The sequence below is a fragment of the Tyto alba genome, unplaced genomic scaffold (genome assembly GCF_018691265.1).
Source record: "Tyto alba isolate M040663 unplaced genomic scaffold, T.alba_DEE_v4.0 Super-Scaffold_13, whole genome shotgun sequence".
Taxonomy (NCBI): Eukaryota; Metazoa; Chordata; class Aves; order Strigiformes; family Tytonidae; genus Tyto; species Tyto alba.
Genome location: NW_024881275.1, coordinates 35462144 through 35479176, shown reverse-complemented (window position 1 = coordinate 35479176; position 17033 = coordinate 35462144). Strand labels below are relative to the sequence as shown.

Sequence of the window (17033 nt, the reverse complement as noted above, 5' to 3'; positions counted from 1 at the left end):
CCACGGATTAAGCAATGTACTCCTCACATCCTTCACCAAATGCTAGTGGTGTGTGGACAAAAGAGAAGAGGTGGGTAGGAAAGAAACCCACAACTACACCTACTCTCCCTGCTTTTCCCTTACAAATTTAGCAGTCCCCTGAGGGAGCATTCTGGAAAATCTTCTGCCTCCTCCTAGGATAAAGCTGCTCCTTACTGTAACTGTGCAGCACTGAGGTGGTTCCTTCCTCATGCATGCTCACCTTCCTCTCTGGATGAATAAGAATCCTATTAAACATTAAGTCCTCTGCTTGCTGCACTGCTGTAATACTATAATGAATTCAAAATCAACACATAAACATATTTTTAGTTTCACTGCTCAAATGGAAAAAGTCGGATCTGCAGTAAAACTGAGAGCTCAAAGGTTAGGTGATCCTTTTTTTTGAAAAAACAGGCTGCAATTTTCCACCAAAATAGTTTGGACAGTCATTTAAATTTTTGAGATCTCTATTGTTAAAAGTGCAGGTCAACTGTAGGATCTGCAGTATAAATCTTACATGCAGCATTCCAAGACTCCCGAGTTGCCAAGATTCAGTGAGGTCCTGGAGACATTCAGAATAAGCCAAGTGGTAAATTCATGTATCATATTGTTAAGACAACATATTTCAATTTGTTTGGGGTTTTCGCAGATTGTCTACAACTCCACTGTTTTGGACAGTTCAGAAATACTTCAGGCTAGCACTCTCAAATCAATATCTGTGAAAATCTGGTACTAAAAGAAGTCATATTTACACTAGGCTGGCACTAGGCTTTTGCCCTATGCTTTTATAGTGCCTAGGTCAATGAAGTCCTGATCTACATGAGGCTCCTACACACCCTTGCAGTAATTGCCATACATGGTATTAACACTTTTTCTAGCCAATTCTAAAAAATTACAAAGGAGATCACCATAGCAGCTGCAGTTTAACTTGGTTATATGATAGTAGAGTACTGTACCACTAATACTGTCTGTGAGTCTTTGTACTTCAGAATATTTTTCATCTGCTTCAGAAGAAAACTTTTGAAATATTGTTCCATAAAGTCTGCATTTCCTTTTAAAGTCATGTTACTTTATAATACTCTCTGGACGTGTTTTGGATGATCCGCACAGAGTACTATCAAATGTACTCAGTGATGTTCTTCTTAAAATGTTATGTTATTCAGACCTTGGTATACAGTCTTCTTTGTTTTCTTGCCAAGCAAATCTATTATTCTTTCTGTGTATTAGGCCGTCACCTTCATCTAATCTTGCATCCTGGCCTCTGTGGTTATCTCCATTGAAAACATCCCTAGATCTTGTATTCATCAGGCTATTTTCATTTTATGGTTCACTGTTGTCTACAGGAAGGGGGTGGTTCTGCTGTTCCCATTGGCATTGACCCCATACTTAGGCTTTAGCCCCATTTTATTTTCCCTTCCTCTCTGCCAGATAGGAGTTCCCCTTCAAGACACTTCAGTCACTGAAGAAGCTAAGAGGCTTTTGTTAACAGAAAGAAGAAGATGCACCACGAAGTTCTCTCCTGAAAGGATCTTCCTCCTACCATAATGATTTTGAGCTGGAAACCCACTGTATTGTTCAAGACCCATTCCGTATAAATTGCCCAGCCTTCCAGGACATATGAAATGAATGTTATACAAGACTCATGTTCATTTTATCAGGTGGTTTATCACTGATAAATAACATGACAAAGGATGTTGCCTTGCTGGCATGGCAGTTCCATGTGAATACTGACATTTTAAAAGAATGTTCTCCAAGTTTCTGAACTGTGTCTTTGATCTGTTTTAATTTTCTTTTTGATTCTTTTGGACACTTTGCACAGCTATCCATGTATGAGTGATTGGGTGCTCTGTTGCTGAGAAATATGAACTAGGGAGTAAAGGAGTGCAATTAATGCAAGATCATGAAGACTCCGTCACAAAATATATGCCACATTTTGACACGTCACTGACATCTAGTTACAGTTATATAGGATAATATTTACAGTATGATAGTAAATGTACTGCAGGTTTTTTGGCAAGGGTACTTAAATCCTACTGAGATCTCACTGCTGTGGTCAGTATGATACCTTTGCTGGAAAGCGAGAGGTAGCTCCAGTTTTCTGTGAGAATTGCTGAGCTAGGATAATAGTCAAGTGGGAGTTAGCCATAGGAAACCCCAAAATAATATTATATACTTTCTTTGTCTGTTCTGCAGGGATAACAGTGAGTATCATATGTGAGCCAGTACAGATAATGATTCTATCAGACAGAAATCAAGTCTGACAATTCCTGAACAAAATTCAATCTGACTTCCTTACTCTTTAAGGTCAGACAGCTTCCCAGCATCCATGTCCTCCTTGGCAGGCCTGACACAGTAACAGCAGGCGGAAGTTATTGTCTCCAAGACTGTCTTGGCTCTAGGGAAAGCAGGGGAGAACTCTTCCTATTAAATGAACCTAAGATGGGTTTCTCCCCATGATGGGCACTTACTCAAATAAGGACCTCTTTATGCTCAGCAAGAGCACTTTAATGAAGAAGCATCTACTAAACTAAGAAACAACAGCCTAGCCCTGGGGAATGAGGAAAGGAATCAAGATGAATACCAACAGAAGAGAGGATATAGGGATGGGAGGAGCAAAGAGGGTGAACAGGAGCTGGAAAAAAAGCAAAATGGGGACAACAGACCAGGACATGCAGGAATGGATGACCAGTCAGCCTTCTATCTATTACAAAGCATCTCCAATGAGCAAGCACACAAGCAGTCATCAGTGAGCACTATGTCCCACATAACCCTCTTACTTACTGCACTCGTTCCCTTTATGGATGGGCTGAAGCCTGGGAAGACTCTTTCAGCACTGATCTTGCACATGCCTTTCAGTTACTTCAGTAAATACTCAGTAACATTAACAGCTTCCTGCATAAGATGACCTGTGGTCAAAACACTGCCAACTTATGAGGAGCCTCAACCCTTTTCTGCTTCAGTGAAAGGAATGCAATATTCAGAATGAACACTGCTGAAAAGAACACAATATTCAAAATAAGAATAGTAATTATCATTTCACCTCTCCAGCATGTAGGACACAGAAACTGCAGTGTCCTTGCTCATTTGTTTTCCTCCGCGAGAGAGGAGTAAGGAATAGGAGAGAGTAAGGCAGAACTGGTACCTTCTCTTAGAGAACAGAGAAACAGTTTTCCACTACTCTGCAGGACCCCAAGGGCCCTTACGGGCAGGAGAAAAGGCAACTTCCACTGGCTCCTGGGGGATTTCACAGGCTGTGAGTGGCTGTCAGAAAGCCCCGATGAAATTGTGCTTTTCACCTGTCACTGTGGGTAGGGCTTTCCCCCAAGTCAGGAAGCACAGCCTCTCGGCGTGAGACACGGTGCTCTCCCGAGGTGAAACTCAGGCAGAATTCTGGGGAAAGAACCACAACACACAGACTGACCCTAAATTTCTAGGGGTCTTGGTATTATGTTTGACACCATAGGGAGCTTTTTCCCTCCAAAACAATTAATGCATTTGCATTTTGTCTTGAAGTAGAAGTACAGCTTTTTGGTTATTCTGCATTTGTACCAGGAGTTTCTTCTGCAGTGTCTAACACTGGGCCAATGATCCCTTATCATTTATATTTATATTCATGTCCTTGCTCTCTGAGAAGCCGAAGTTGAAATACACAACTGGCAAGTTCAGCACCTGTAAACATCTATATTATTTTTGTCCAAGGCATACACTCTGTGATCTAAGGGTAAAATTAATCCCTGTGGGGCCATGCCAAGGCCATGCCATGCAAGTCACTCAATGATGCTCTCAGCTGGAGGGCAAAGGAAGAACTACTATACACTTGCCACTGATTATTCACACTGTCATGGATGCCAATCACTACAGCACATTTGCCACAAATTCATCTCCAGAATAACTAATTTTAACACTATATAATCATGGAAGAATCCTCTTGCTAATATTGTCAAGATTTTAAAAATTTAAATATACTTTAAATTTAATATTTTATGTTAATACTATAAAATACTATCACGGTTGATATTAATTATGATAATAATAGGTATTATGTATGCAAAGAAATAGAAAAATGCACTAACTTAAATGAAAGATAGAGCTGCATGTATAAGCATGAGCTGGGATGCAGGTTCTAGAATTCAACCTTTTTCTACTGTTCTAAAGAAATGGATAATACTTTTATATTGTGCAATGGTATGCTGAAGCAGTCTATGTGGAACTGAGCCCTAGACCTTTTTGTTCTAAACTGCAAATACAAAGAAGAAGAGTGAATTATCTCTCTAAAGGAAGAGATGGTTGTATGTAGTCTAAGGACTGACTGATAGAAGAATCACAATAACTTTTGACTATCATGTTAATATATTGTGATTCAGAAGTGTCAGAAGCAGCTGAGTATGAGGCTGGGATAAGCAGAGTAAGACGCAACAAGGCAGCTGAAAAGTTCTCCTTTTACTTCTTCTGGACTGAGAACATCTCCCCTTAAACTTCTCTTTCCCAAGAAATCCAAACTGATTTATATGAACTTCTCCTTAGGATACTTACAGTTGCCTTATTAGTCTATTCAACAAAACCACAGTGGTCAAAAAAAGTTCTGCTCTTTGTGAGAATTATTGATGTTTTGAAATGCCTTTGATGCTGTATCAGGTAAAAATACTGAGCATTTTCAAAAAATGAAATATTTGGAATAGTTCTGAGCAAGAAATTTTGTAATTAAAAATGTTGGTGTTTTCCAGCAAAACAAACCAGCCAGATGCTCCCAAAAGATTTCAGTTTGAATGGAAACTTAAACCAAAATGTACTCAGATAATTAAAAATAGAATGTGACTGATACTCAATTTAGGTCACACATTCTACAGCATGTTTTTTGATATCGTGCATCCTCTAAATTGTTTCTGAAGTGAAGCAAAGACCTACAGAGGTCTTCTAAGAAAAAAAATCTCAGCAGCGTGTGCTGCTGGAAGGCCAGGAGGTAGAAGGGAACATTATGCTTTTGGAGGGCAACTTCCTGCAGACAGTGGCACCTCCTTGAGTATAAGGGAGCCTAACATCCATGGGTCAGGCCCTGGGTAGTTTGGCATGGTGAGAGGTTGGCAGGGCCATGAGGAGCAGCTCAATGTGATACCACTAGTCCCTAAATTATTTCCATTATCACTTCCAGGTAGAATTCCTGAAGGAATTCTTCCCCTGCTCAAAAATGCTCTATGTACAACCCAGATACACAAGATCTGCACTGAGGGAAGGAATGATTCACAGGAAAAAACAAACTAAGCTTTCCACAAGATCAATAAACCATGTCTTAAAACAACTGGATCCCAGATAAAGCACTAAAACATACTACGGGGAACAAACATATATGGGAAGGGAATGGATTATTTTACAGCCTAAACAAAAACAAGCAACAACAAAATGATTAATTAATAGGCAAATCATTCTGAAATTCTCTATGCAGATTCTTTCTTTCCATGCAAGGTGAAATGATGGGAGAAAGTGATCAGCAGTTGCTAGAATGAAATCAAAATCTGAAATAGCACCAGTCAGCATCCTATTAAGATACTTAGAATGCTTTCCTTTCAGAGATTAAGTATTTTAGCACATCTATATCACAACAGAATTAATCCCTCTAACAGTCTCTGTCTGTCTTATTGCATTGTTTATTCCGAAACATCGCAAAACATTTATAGCTCCTGTACAGCTACATAAAATACATGTGGGTCTGACTGAAATATTTTCAACCCAGAACAAAATACTGTAACGATTTAACAGAACAGAGAAACCTAAAAAAAAAACCCCAAAAATAAAAAGCATCAAGCTATGTGCAGAAATTAAGAAAAAGAACATGTCCAACAGAAACTGGATGCTCTACAGGAGGGGGCAGCACATTGCTCGGCATCACAACTAGAATCTAGCAGAGCCCTGTCGCCTGTTCCCATGAAAATGCATCCTGGTCTCCAAGCTGCATCTTTTCTAAAAGTCACGTCCTGCCACGCTTCACAAGCTAAGTGGCAGAAGAGAAAATATTGTATCTTCATTTCAGTTAAGTTTCCCTTCCCCCCTCTGCAGTTCTCCATCTGAATGTCACCATGGTATCTGACTGGTTATCAAATGCACAAATTTCAGAATGCGTAATTTTTGTTCCTGTTCCTGCTTAACAGGAAATTAGAGGCTTCCCTATTTCTGGGGTATTTATGCCAGAAAGCTCATCTGCAAGAGAGCAGGAATGTGTCCGGTGTGGTACCCTCCTTGCTGCCCCAGCCAGGGGCAGCTGCCCTTCAGCTCCTGCCTGCTGTAGCCAAATGCCTGCGACTCCTTCTTCCCCTGGTCCGCCATGCAGCCAGGGCACCCCTACCACCGCCCGCCTTTTCGAGCACTGCCTGCCACAGCAACCCTGGCCCTGCATACTAATTGGCACATTTAATGACTTTCTCTTGCTCTCCCTCCTGTCTCCTCCCGAGCTGCCGTCTGGGAGCTGAGGAGCCTGGCTGCCATGGAAACCAAGCCTCCAAACGCCCTGAACCTGCAGTACCAACCTTTGGAGAAGATTCTGGTGGTTAAGTTCAAAAAAGGGGATGCTCAAGGGAGTGTAAAGGTGGAGGAGTGGGAGGGGGTAATGCTGACCATGGCAGGAGCGGGTCTGGGCCGTTCTGCCAAGGCACTGCATGAGCTGACTGTATACTGGGCATAAGAAAGCAGACATTCAGAGGAAAAACCGATTAACCCTCTATTACCTACCTTTTTCTTCAAAATGTTTCAGACGCTTCTCAATGCCCTCCCTCCCATCCACTTACAGCCTGGATCAAATACCCTTAATTCATGCACAGGCCATATCATCAAAGGGGTTTTGACAATCCCAAATATGACTCACACATCTGAAGGACTGTTTGTAGTCAAAAGAAGTGCCGATTACAGCAAGCGAAAAGCCCAAGGGGGCCTCCGGCCCTCCACAGCACAAGCTGGCAGAGGACAGACCCCTGCCTAGGCAATCAGGCTGTGATCCCGTGCCCAGCCTTTCAGTCCTGTCTCCCTTTCCCAGGCTAGCCGCGGGACTGCAGTCGCATGGAAACGCAGCCTTTGTGGCACCGTCTGCGTGCACTGATGCCTTTTCTGGGCAGGCACCTAATTCAACTCCAGCTCTGTGTCCAAAAGGATTTTGGACTCCAGGCCGTGTGGCAATGAGAACTGCACTTTTGTCCTCAGTTCTGCCTCCTGAGGATTTCTGGGCATATAGTGGGGGTAAGATGAGTGTACACTTAAATCTGAGTTAGCACCCCAATTTCAGCCTTCAAAGGACACTGTCACTTGCACCCAGTCTCCCTGTAAGCTTTCAGACCAGCAACGGAGAATCTCCTTGGGTGACTTTTTTCTAAGCAAAGGTCCCCATGATATGATTTATTCATGCAGGGAGCCGTCAGAAGGTCAATAAAACTGGCGTGCTCCCAAAAATACACAAACAAACAAACAAAGGAAGAAAAAAACAACCACTGTTCTTTTAGTGGAACATAGAGAAAATTTCAGACTGGGTCAGCACTTTTCTGAAGACTAGATGGAGCTGATTACACCCCAGACAGACCCTCTCATGCAAGGGGTGTAACAAACATTTCAACTCTCATTCTCTGTCCCAACCACTCCAACAAACAGCTTAATGCTGGGAATTTACTTCAGATCCAAGTCAGAATGTGTTGTGCCATGAAGAGGTGCAGGGTTTTGGAACTGAAGCACCCAAGACACACCACAAAGGCCCTGCTTGGTATTCCTGTGAGGCAGGGGGATCTACTGCAGCGCAAGCTGGGGAGCACAGTGAGACAGGTTTTAGGCATGACAACTAAGGACAGCCCAACCTGCTTGCCAGGGGAGTTACTTCCTCTTTAGCTAAGACCAGCAAAAGAAGACTTCAGCTTGGATTTTTGATTTTAGGGAGTTTTTTGTTATCTTGCACTTCATCTTGCCATTAAAGGAGACTGAATTCCCACTGACTTGACAAGGAAGAGGACTGCCCCATTGTAAATTTCAATACACAAGGTCTGTGACACATAAGTTGCTACTACAGCACAGATGTACATAAAAGATGAAGAAGTCCAGGAGGAGTGTTTGCATATCACTTACGAGAATGCCTAACCTAAGAAAGAAAACTGTTTTTCAGGATTTGCAGCATTTGTATAAGCCTCCCCTTTCATGCAACTGAAAGTGATTTTATTAAATAAGAAATAATGTTTGAAACAGAAAATGCTAGAGGATTACAGGAAGGGAAAATATTTTTTTCAGGCAAACAGAGAAGTTGGTTGTTAATGCTACCAGCACCAAAAGGCCTTCACCTGAGTCTGAAAGTGTGCAGGTGGGAAACTGTGGGTCTATCACTATCGTTAAAAAGAGCAGCTGTGCCTGAGAGCTGGTGCATGGACAAAAGCAAGTCTGCCTGTATCTTTCTGAGCACAGTGGGAAACAAATACTTCTGTAGAAAAGGGATCCCACTCTACCAGCCTAATGGTGGCCCACAGGGAGTCAAGATGAATGTGAACAAAGGTTATCCAGCAAACAAAGCATATGTGGATTTTCAAGACACCTTTGATAAAGCTCTACATCAAAGGTTATTAAAAAAATTAAGCTGCCGCAAGGTTTAGGAAAGACTTTTTTATGGACCTAAGGCTGGTTAAAGGACAAGAAGCAGCAAGTAGAACTTCAAGGTCACTTCTCAGGACAGAGAGGAGGCAGAAGTGGAGTCGCCTGAGGTTAGTGTCAGGACCAGCTACATTCAACATCTTCATCAATGGCCTGGAGATAGAAGGGCATTGTTAGTTATTCCAAGTGTGGGGGTGATACTAAGTTCTTGGAGAGGCTTTTGTGAGAAGGACCTCAGAAAACAGAGAGCAGGCAGCAGATGAGTTAACTCCATGCTTGACAAACAGGTGTAATAACCTGGTAACCTATGTTTATACCCAGCACTGGCAGCGATGACTCAGAAAGGAGATTTTGGAGCCATCTCTGACACCAACAGCTCAGTAAGCAGCAGCCACCAGAAAATCTCAGGAGACTGAGAGTCACCAGCACAAGTGCTAACAACATGGCACACGGCATAATTCTGCCACTTCACACAGCCATGGGCCCCTACACGCCTTTAGTTCTGTGTGCAGGTCTGGCCTCCACAGCTCAAGGAGGATGTAATGTAATTGGAGAGGCACAGAAAAGGAGAACTAAAATGCTTAAGTTGAGGCTTACAAAATCATTAAAGTGATGGATAAAGTGAAGTCAATCAGCAACAACTGCAGAACTGTTATTAGCGAAGTCCAAAATACTGTAACAAGAGGACACTCAATGGAATGAGTAGGAGGTAAGTTCAGAACAGATAAAAATAAGTATTTTTCTGCATAATGGGTACTGAACTTCTGGAACTTGCCAGTTACGAAAGTAAACAGTATCAGTAGGTACAAACAACCAATTTGTCTGATAAAACCAATTCATGAACAACTGCTTCATAAACAGATTGTAATGGGAACTGGCAGGAGTGCACCCTAACATCCGTTATCCACAGATTACAGATTCTGGAACAGCATAAGAAAACATCCACAGAAAATGGTCAGAGGTAGGGCAGAGAGATAGCTTACAAGCAAATGTGATTTACACTTAAGAACAGGCTCAGTCATTGCTGAGAAAGGCAGAACAGTCACATGCATATTGAGCTTGCTTGGGCATGTCAGGACAATCAGGACAGTATCTGCCTTGTCAGAGAGACTCAGGTCAGAATGGAGAGCTCCATGGGTCAATGAGAAGTCTAATTTTGAAGATGGGCCCAGCTTGCACCTCACTATATTGCTTATTCTCATGTACCATGTGCATCTGACATCTGAAGGACTGGGTTAAACTTTTCATAGGGAAAGAAAAAAATATCTCTTGCATGTTGAATTAAAACGTAATGAAATGTTAGAGTATCTCTAACATTTTACAATAAATACTGGGGAGTTGGGTTTCTGATAAGGCAAACGTGCTTATGGGTAGTGGACGAAAGCAGAAGCATTTGTGAAATATACTCCATCAGTATGACTGATCGCATGTTTACATCTGTATCATTTCTGTATAAATGTTTTTAAATCACATGTATGATCATGTAATTTATATACTTATTTATATATATGATGTAGCTAGATTTTTTCTGGAGTGAAAGATTCCAGTGCCAGTAGCAATCTAAATATGTATTATGGAAAACATTGCAAGATCTAATAATGTTTTTTCCACAGAACCTCTGTTTAATTCTGTACATTTGCTAGACTGTGCTCAGCAAATGAGGCAACTGTTAAATACTTCTTCTTAATCTCATCACTCAGCGTGTGGCCACCTGTCTAACTCCTTCCACATCTAACTTTAGGCAAATGTAACAGTTCCCCGCAATGTGTCAGCAACAGGATTTGACCATGGAAGGTTCAAATTGCAGCAGAGACACCTGGCTCATCTGCTGGACTAACTATGCTGTCTCTGAACTGCTATACTAAAAGAATGTAGAATGGGTCAGCGCTGGGACCAAGTGTTGCCATAGTGGTTACAGCAAACCTGTTGCCTCTTTGCTGACATTCAGAAGAACAGATGCTCATCCCCCTTGTGGGATGCGCAGGAGGAGGATACAGTGCCTTGGCAGGAATACAATGGGAGAACTGTGGCAGGAGGGAACATAGTTCATGTTCTCCAGATACTGGTGTGAAAGCCAAGCCCTTCTTAGCAGTGTGCTGGAGTGGCTTGGGCAGTCATGCAGCCCAACCTTAAGCAATGCAGCAGAGAAGGCTATGAGGACCTTTTATGTTGGGATGTGTTTAGCAAACCACCCCCATGAAAACAGCAACGTACAGATTTGGGTATGCATGCCCCTCTGCTCTTTCATGCACATGAAAGAACCAATTTTAGCATTTACACATCAGAACCTATTGAAACCAAATGAGTATCTGTGTCTTTCAATTTCAGGACCTTAGTTTGACATATTGGAAACTATAATGGTTAGGTTTTTTCTACAAAGCAAAAGAAAATGTTGAGGTGAAGGGCTGGAAATTGCAAGTTATGAGTTGAATGCCAGAATAATTCTGGAAGGACAAGTAAACTTTTTGTTTTGTTTGTGTTTCATGAGGGTGGGCGATTTGCTATTCAGAGGATAGTAATCTTGAAATAGCTGCCTGGTAATAACTATAATTTAACCCCCCTGTCCCCAGAAGTCTCCAGACTCCTGTTAAATTCTGAGTAGTTGCTCTGTAAAAGGCAGAGGATCACCCTATATAATTAAAATTACAGCTGCAGAGAGATACTCTCTGGGATTTCAATGTGAAGCAAAAGCTTCACTGCCACGCTAGGACTTGCATTTCCTGCTACTCAAGACTCCCAATGTTTGCAATGAAGAGCAAGACCAGAACAATGCACCCAGATACCTGCTGGAAATCAAGCCACTGATCTTGATGCTAGTCAACCTGGTCCCAGCCTCAGCAACAGAAGAAAAGATGAACCATTAAATGAACTTTAAGGCAACTTCTATTGGTCCATTTCTAACAGAATACTCTTTTTTCTAAGTATTGAGGAGAAAGGTGGAGTGAGACAAATGTATCATTCAGGCACTTTAAACTGTCTTTCACAAATGCTAGCAACTGTACTTTGAGTGTTCTATGCAAACTAAAGATGGGGTGAACTGATCCAGACAACATAAAGTATCTATGCTTCAAACTGCTACTCATGTTGACACTCTGCTGAACCAAATACTTCTGACACAATCAGTAGTTTTGGTTCTTTATGTGCTTCAAGGTACCAACTAAGAATTGTGATGTGTATGCTGAGTTCCCTGGTTCTCTTGCACCCTATCACATAGTTTGCCTATATCACATCATTCCCTTCATAAATTGCACGGTGCCACCTTAAAATGAGAGTCCTCCAGTTCACAGGCTGTCCAAGAAACTCATTCCTCTGATGATGATTAGGAACCTTCTTCTAGTCTTGCTTAAATTCTTTTGTGGCCAGCTTGTACTAATTTGTTCTTATGCAAACATTGTCCTTCAGTTTAAATAATATTTTTCCTTCCTTGATGTTTATTTATTCTTCTGATGCATTCATATAGCATAGTTCTTTTAGAGTCTCCTTCAACAAAGACTTTAAGCAGGAATGCCCCGGTACTGTACTTCAGCTTGGAGAAGTATTTTGCCCTCCCCACAACCAGGAAAAAAAATGATTTGTTTTCAAATGAATTTTTTCATCAATACAGTTTGTTCGGTGGCTGTAGAAACACCTGTGCTGGTGTAGAAAAGCAGATTATGCAGGAATTAGCTGTTGAGACTAGAAGGAAAGCAGGACCTTCTCTTTGCTGGTTTATGCTGCTTAAAGAGTTTGCTGACCTCTGCCTCCCATCATAAAACAAGCTGTCCATATCACACATTGTTCAAAGGTGCCTTCTCTATGCCTGTTTCAGGTTTAGCATTCATGCTCCCAATCACATCAGCCACTTGCCCCTATACCTTCATATTCATCACTGTTCTTTCAAGACCTGATGTAAAAAATTAATTTTGCTTCTAGGCCAAACTAACTCTCCTTCCCACCTCATCATATCTGTAGTGGCGACACTTTCCTCCTTATTCTCTTTACATTTAACAGTCAAGGGGCCTTCTCTTGTTTATTTTAGCAGTTTTTTCAAATTCAATCGCAAATGCTTTTCGGCACTTTTCACTACATCCTTCTCTGTCCTTTAGTCCTTCCATCTTGCATGTTTTTGCTTACTCCCAGTGTCCTTTATGAGGTGAAATCACAGACAGTTCCACAACCTACTGCTCCCCATCTTCTCCTACAATTTAGCGACACCATTTTCAACTACTTTCCACACCTTTATTTAAAGATAATCCACACCTCCCCAATACTTAGGCTGGCCTTAACAACTGGTTCCCTCTATTTCTCAGAGCTGACCCTCTGAAACCGCAGTAGAACAGTAAGAAAACAGTTACTCCCAATATTTTGAGGTCACTGTTATTCCAAAACCAGAAGTTCTAAGAATTCAAGGCAGTTTTAAAATCCATCACTATCTCTGTGAGCTTTACTTACAATAGGAAATGATTCAATTACAGGTGCAAAGTAATTGCCTACTTTATGTAACCTGAAGGCTAAACATAACCAGATCTATTCCATTTTGGTTTTATTTTTGCTGCCTTTTACCTTAAAGAAATCTATTAAAATGTTGTAAAATACTGCCAGATTAAAAGGAATAACTAGGAAAGAAGCATTATTTTTTTTTTTCCCCTGATTGTGCTAATTAACATAATGCTGTTTTCTATATCCCTAGTGATATGACTGAGAATATATAAAGACAAGATACTTTTAAAGCAGATAGCTTGGACTTTGTGAGTAGCACAGGCAGAGAATTGTACATCCCAGAAAAGGGGCATTCACCCTGCTTCTGAATAGGTTTGCAGTATGCATCAAGCCCGTGTCACACTTTCAGAGCTAGCAGTGCCTGCAGATTAGACATACCTTCAGTCTCACACTGTACAGTGGAGCTGTACAAACCTCTCTGTGAGACTCCTTTGTACTTCCCAGTTTATGACATTTTAGCTGTGCTTAAAGTTGTATCTGAAGGGCTTCTTACTGTGTATAGTACAGCATAACCTTCACTTTCCGTCTTTTCTATTTAGTCTTTTATTGTACTAACTAAGGCTGATCGGGACAGAAAACAAAGTTAGTATTGCATAATATGTAGGCATATACAACCTGGCCCAGCTCCAAATCCACAATTTAGTCCCTTTCCAAACTGCCATGGAAACATTTGTTGGTCAAAACTGTATGTTCCTCCAAGCATGACTGATGTAAAAAGTCACAACTGTGTAATCTATGCAAACAGGTAGGAGTTGTGTAAAATGGATCTTTCTATCACTTTCAACAGAATTCCTCTCTGCAGAAAATGGAAATATTTGGCCTGTATAGCTTAAACAATATATAAGCTATATTTTGTAGATTCGAGTAGTATCTATTGGCTTTCTGCTGAGGGGCACATTCCACTCACTGTGCATTGGCACTGAGCTTTATTTTAACGCGGTTATGCTTTTCCCACACAACTACTCAACACTGGATTCTTCTCTCTAAAAAATGGCTGATATGGCATGAGAGACTAGCCCTAGAATATGTGAGGATACTCAAAGAGCATGGAAAAGTCACTCTACTGAAAACTGCAAAATTCCTTTTTTCATTGGTGCTTTCAATGTAGAAGACGAGACGTGCTGCCAAAATTATGACATGAAACATTCAGCTCTATTTTGATCTCTCTTTTTTCTTCGTGTCTTGTTTTGCTAAAGATGATTTAAAACTCTGCTTGCTGAATCCAAAAAAACAAACAGCTCATGCATATGACAAGCTGCCAAGAATGCGGGACCCTGCCCTTCACTTAGCTCAGAAGCAAGAAAAATCTCTGACAAGGATACTGCTAGCCAGCTATGCTGTGCTAAATCCCACCGTCAGAAAATAACATTGGCAACATAATCAGCTGCAAAAGGACTGCATGCAGAGCAGTAACTTGCAAAGAGCCCAGCCTATCAGTTGGCCTTTCAAAGTGACTTGGTGGTGATAGGCATCTGTTAAATCAATCTGGAAAGAATCTATATTCTTCAAATAACGTCACATTTTTATTTTGTGGGATTGGGTTGAGGCAGTATGAGGAAGGCAGATGACAAAATCATTAGGACAAATGATGTGTAATCGTCATGTCTGTCATTTATGTTGCTTCTTTCTTTTTTTTTTTTTTCCCTTTATATTTATACTGGCAGTGAAATAATTGCAGCACTCAGGTGTTTTCAAAGAATATGTGGCAATATATTTAATGAACATGTCTTTATCTTCCTAAAAAAAAACTAAACCTTCACCAAAAAAAAACTAAAGAGAAAATTAGAAAGAGAAAGAAAACAAGAGTGATTTCTTTGCCCTGATAAGATTTCTCCCTTTAGGTGTACATCATTAAATCCAGATTTATAGAGACATAATCTCGCAGGTCGTAAAATAATTTGAAGGACTCCCTTCATACACACACACACACCTTGGAATGGACTGAATGATGTTACAAAATAATATCCTAAGGGAGGCTCAATCTGCATCACATTTTACATACCAGTTGGAAAAAGATCCAATTTCAATTTCCAGCAAAACATTTGTTTGTTTCATGGTGTGGCATGCAAGGGTTGGATCACAAGATGATGTGATTGTTTCTTCACCCTTTAGATACAGCAGTGAACACAGAAGTGAAAACAGATGTAAAGCCATTAAAAATTTGCAATTAATAAGGATAAAGGTAAAAAGCCTGTCCCCAGCGATATCAATGCCAGTGTGCTCATTGATCTGGAAGCTAGACAAGTTTTCATTCTTTGAATAGGTACCAGCGTCTGTCTGTCTTCTATAAAAACTGTATAGGCTACAAAACTAACTGCTTAGATCATATTAATTTTCAGTAGTAACATAGAGAAACAGTACTTTGTGTTTTAAAGTATCACAATATCAATGTTCCTTTATCTCTAACTGGATTTTAATCTGTTTTATTTTCACTATGTACTTCTTTATTGCAAAGGCTCATTATTTTTGTAGATGTAGATTTGCAGCCTTTTACGCTATTATCAAAAGTTTTTGCACTATAGGTCTTCCTTAAAGTCCTGGTTTCTAAGCGTGCCATTATGTGAATTATTGAAATTACATGAATTGAAAAACGTTCACTTCCAGGACTCACAGTTGTGGAGAAAAGCTTGAACACAGCTATGTGGAGTAGCGGATTGAAGTAGGGTTTGACGATCCCCAAGTAGCATGGATGACTATCATTTAAGCTTCTTCCAAAGTGTATCCATCTCTATCTTGAAACTAGTTGGGTTTCTTTGTGCTCTGCATTGTTCATGCTGAAAGGGCTCTTCCAGTCCTACTTCTTATATGTACAAAATTCTCACACTCTCAGTCATGCCAGTGCATACATATTTGTTTCTGAAACAGTAATGACCTTTTCCTTCAATAGCTCTTTACCCTCCTGATGATATACGTCTTGCCCCACTATATTTCTTGTTCACAATTCTTGCCCTTAGCAAAAAGGCCCAGGAAATAAAAGACACTTTACAGAATCCAGCATTTGTTTGTTTGTTTAAGTGTAAGAATTTAAGCTGCTCTTCTGAGTTGGTAGGTAGGGAAGTAATTAAACTAATGATTTATTTTAATAAACAGAACTAGCAATGTTGTAGCATTCCTGGTGTGGAATAACATGGCAGCACATGTATTTTCTGTGATGTTGCTGAAAATGGTTTGGCCTCATCAACATCATCAAGGATAAAGATTCTTGAAAGCCCTTGCTGACTAGTCATTAGTTGCCTCTCTAACCTGGGGCCTACCACATCGCTGGTCTTCATGACTCAGCTCTGAATAAGGTGGATTAGGTGAACTCCTCAGAAGTAAAATTAGTTTCGAAACGCATTCCAATTTCATATGTTTTGCTACCCATTTGGATGACTTTCAACTTATTTTGCGGAGTTCCTGGTTACATAATGCATACGGGTATGTACCTCTCTGAACAAAACCAAACTCCAACAGTTTTTCTTTATAGTTGTCACAAAGGAAAAAAATGCCACAGCAAATTAAACACATTATGATTCCAGGTCAAATCAAGAGTTCAAATACAATTTAAAAGCTAACTGTATTGATCAGCAAAGAGAGAAGATGTAAATTGAGCAAAGTCATGCTTCCACAGGTTTTAAACTAAGGCTCATCTACTCAGCATGTTAGCCTTCTGACCAACTTAAATATGTGTTGCAGAACAGCTTGAAAACAGACAAGGTAACTTTTACATCTCACTGAAGAAAAACACCAAGATGTAAGACTAAAAAAGGGAATAATTTTGAAGCTTCATTTCAATCACCTCTCAGGGTTGGTATCTCTATCTGAGTATTTCAGTGGGTCTGACTGCTCGCAAACCAAAGACATGAGACATCACTATTGCAGTATCAAGCCCTGGATGAGATGAACTGAAGAAGAGAGGTAGGAACTGATAAAGTATCAAATTTAATGCAAAC

General features: G+C 40.5%; 1 protein-coding gene across 2 annotated transcripts in view; it reads right to left on the bottom strand.

The window, feature by feature from the left end:
• Nucleotides 1-17033, bottom strand: part of NTRK2 (neurotrophic receptor tyrosine kinase 2) — a 208235-nt gene that overhangs the window by 13440 nt on the left and 177762 nt on the right. The window lies entirely within an intron of this gene.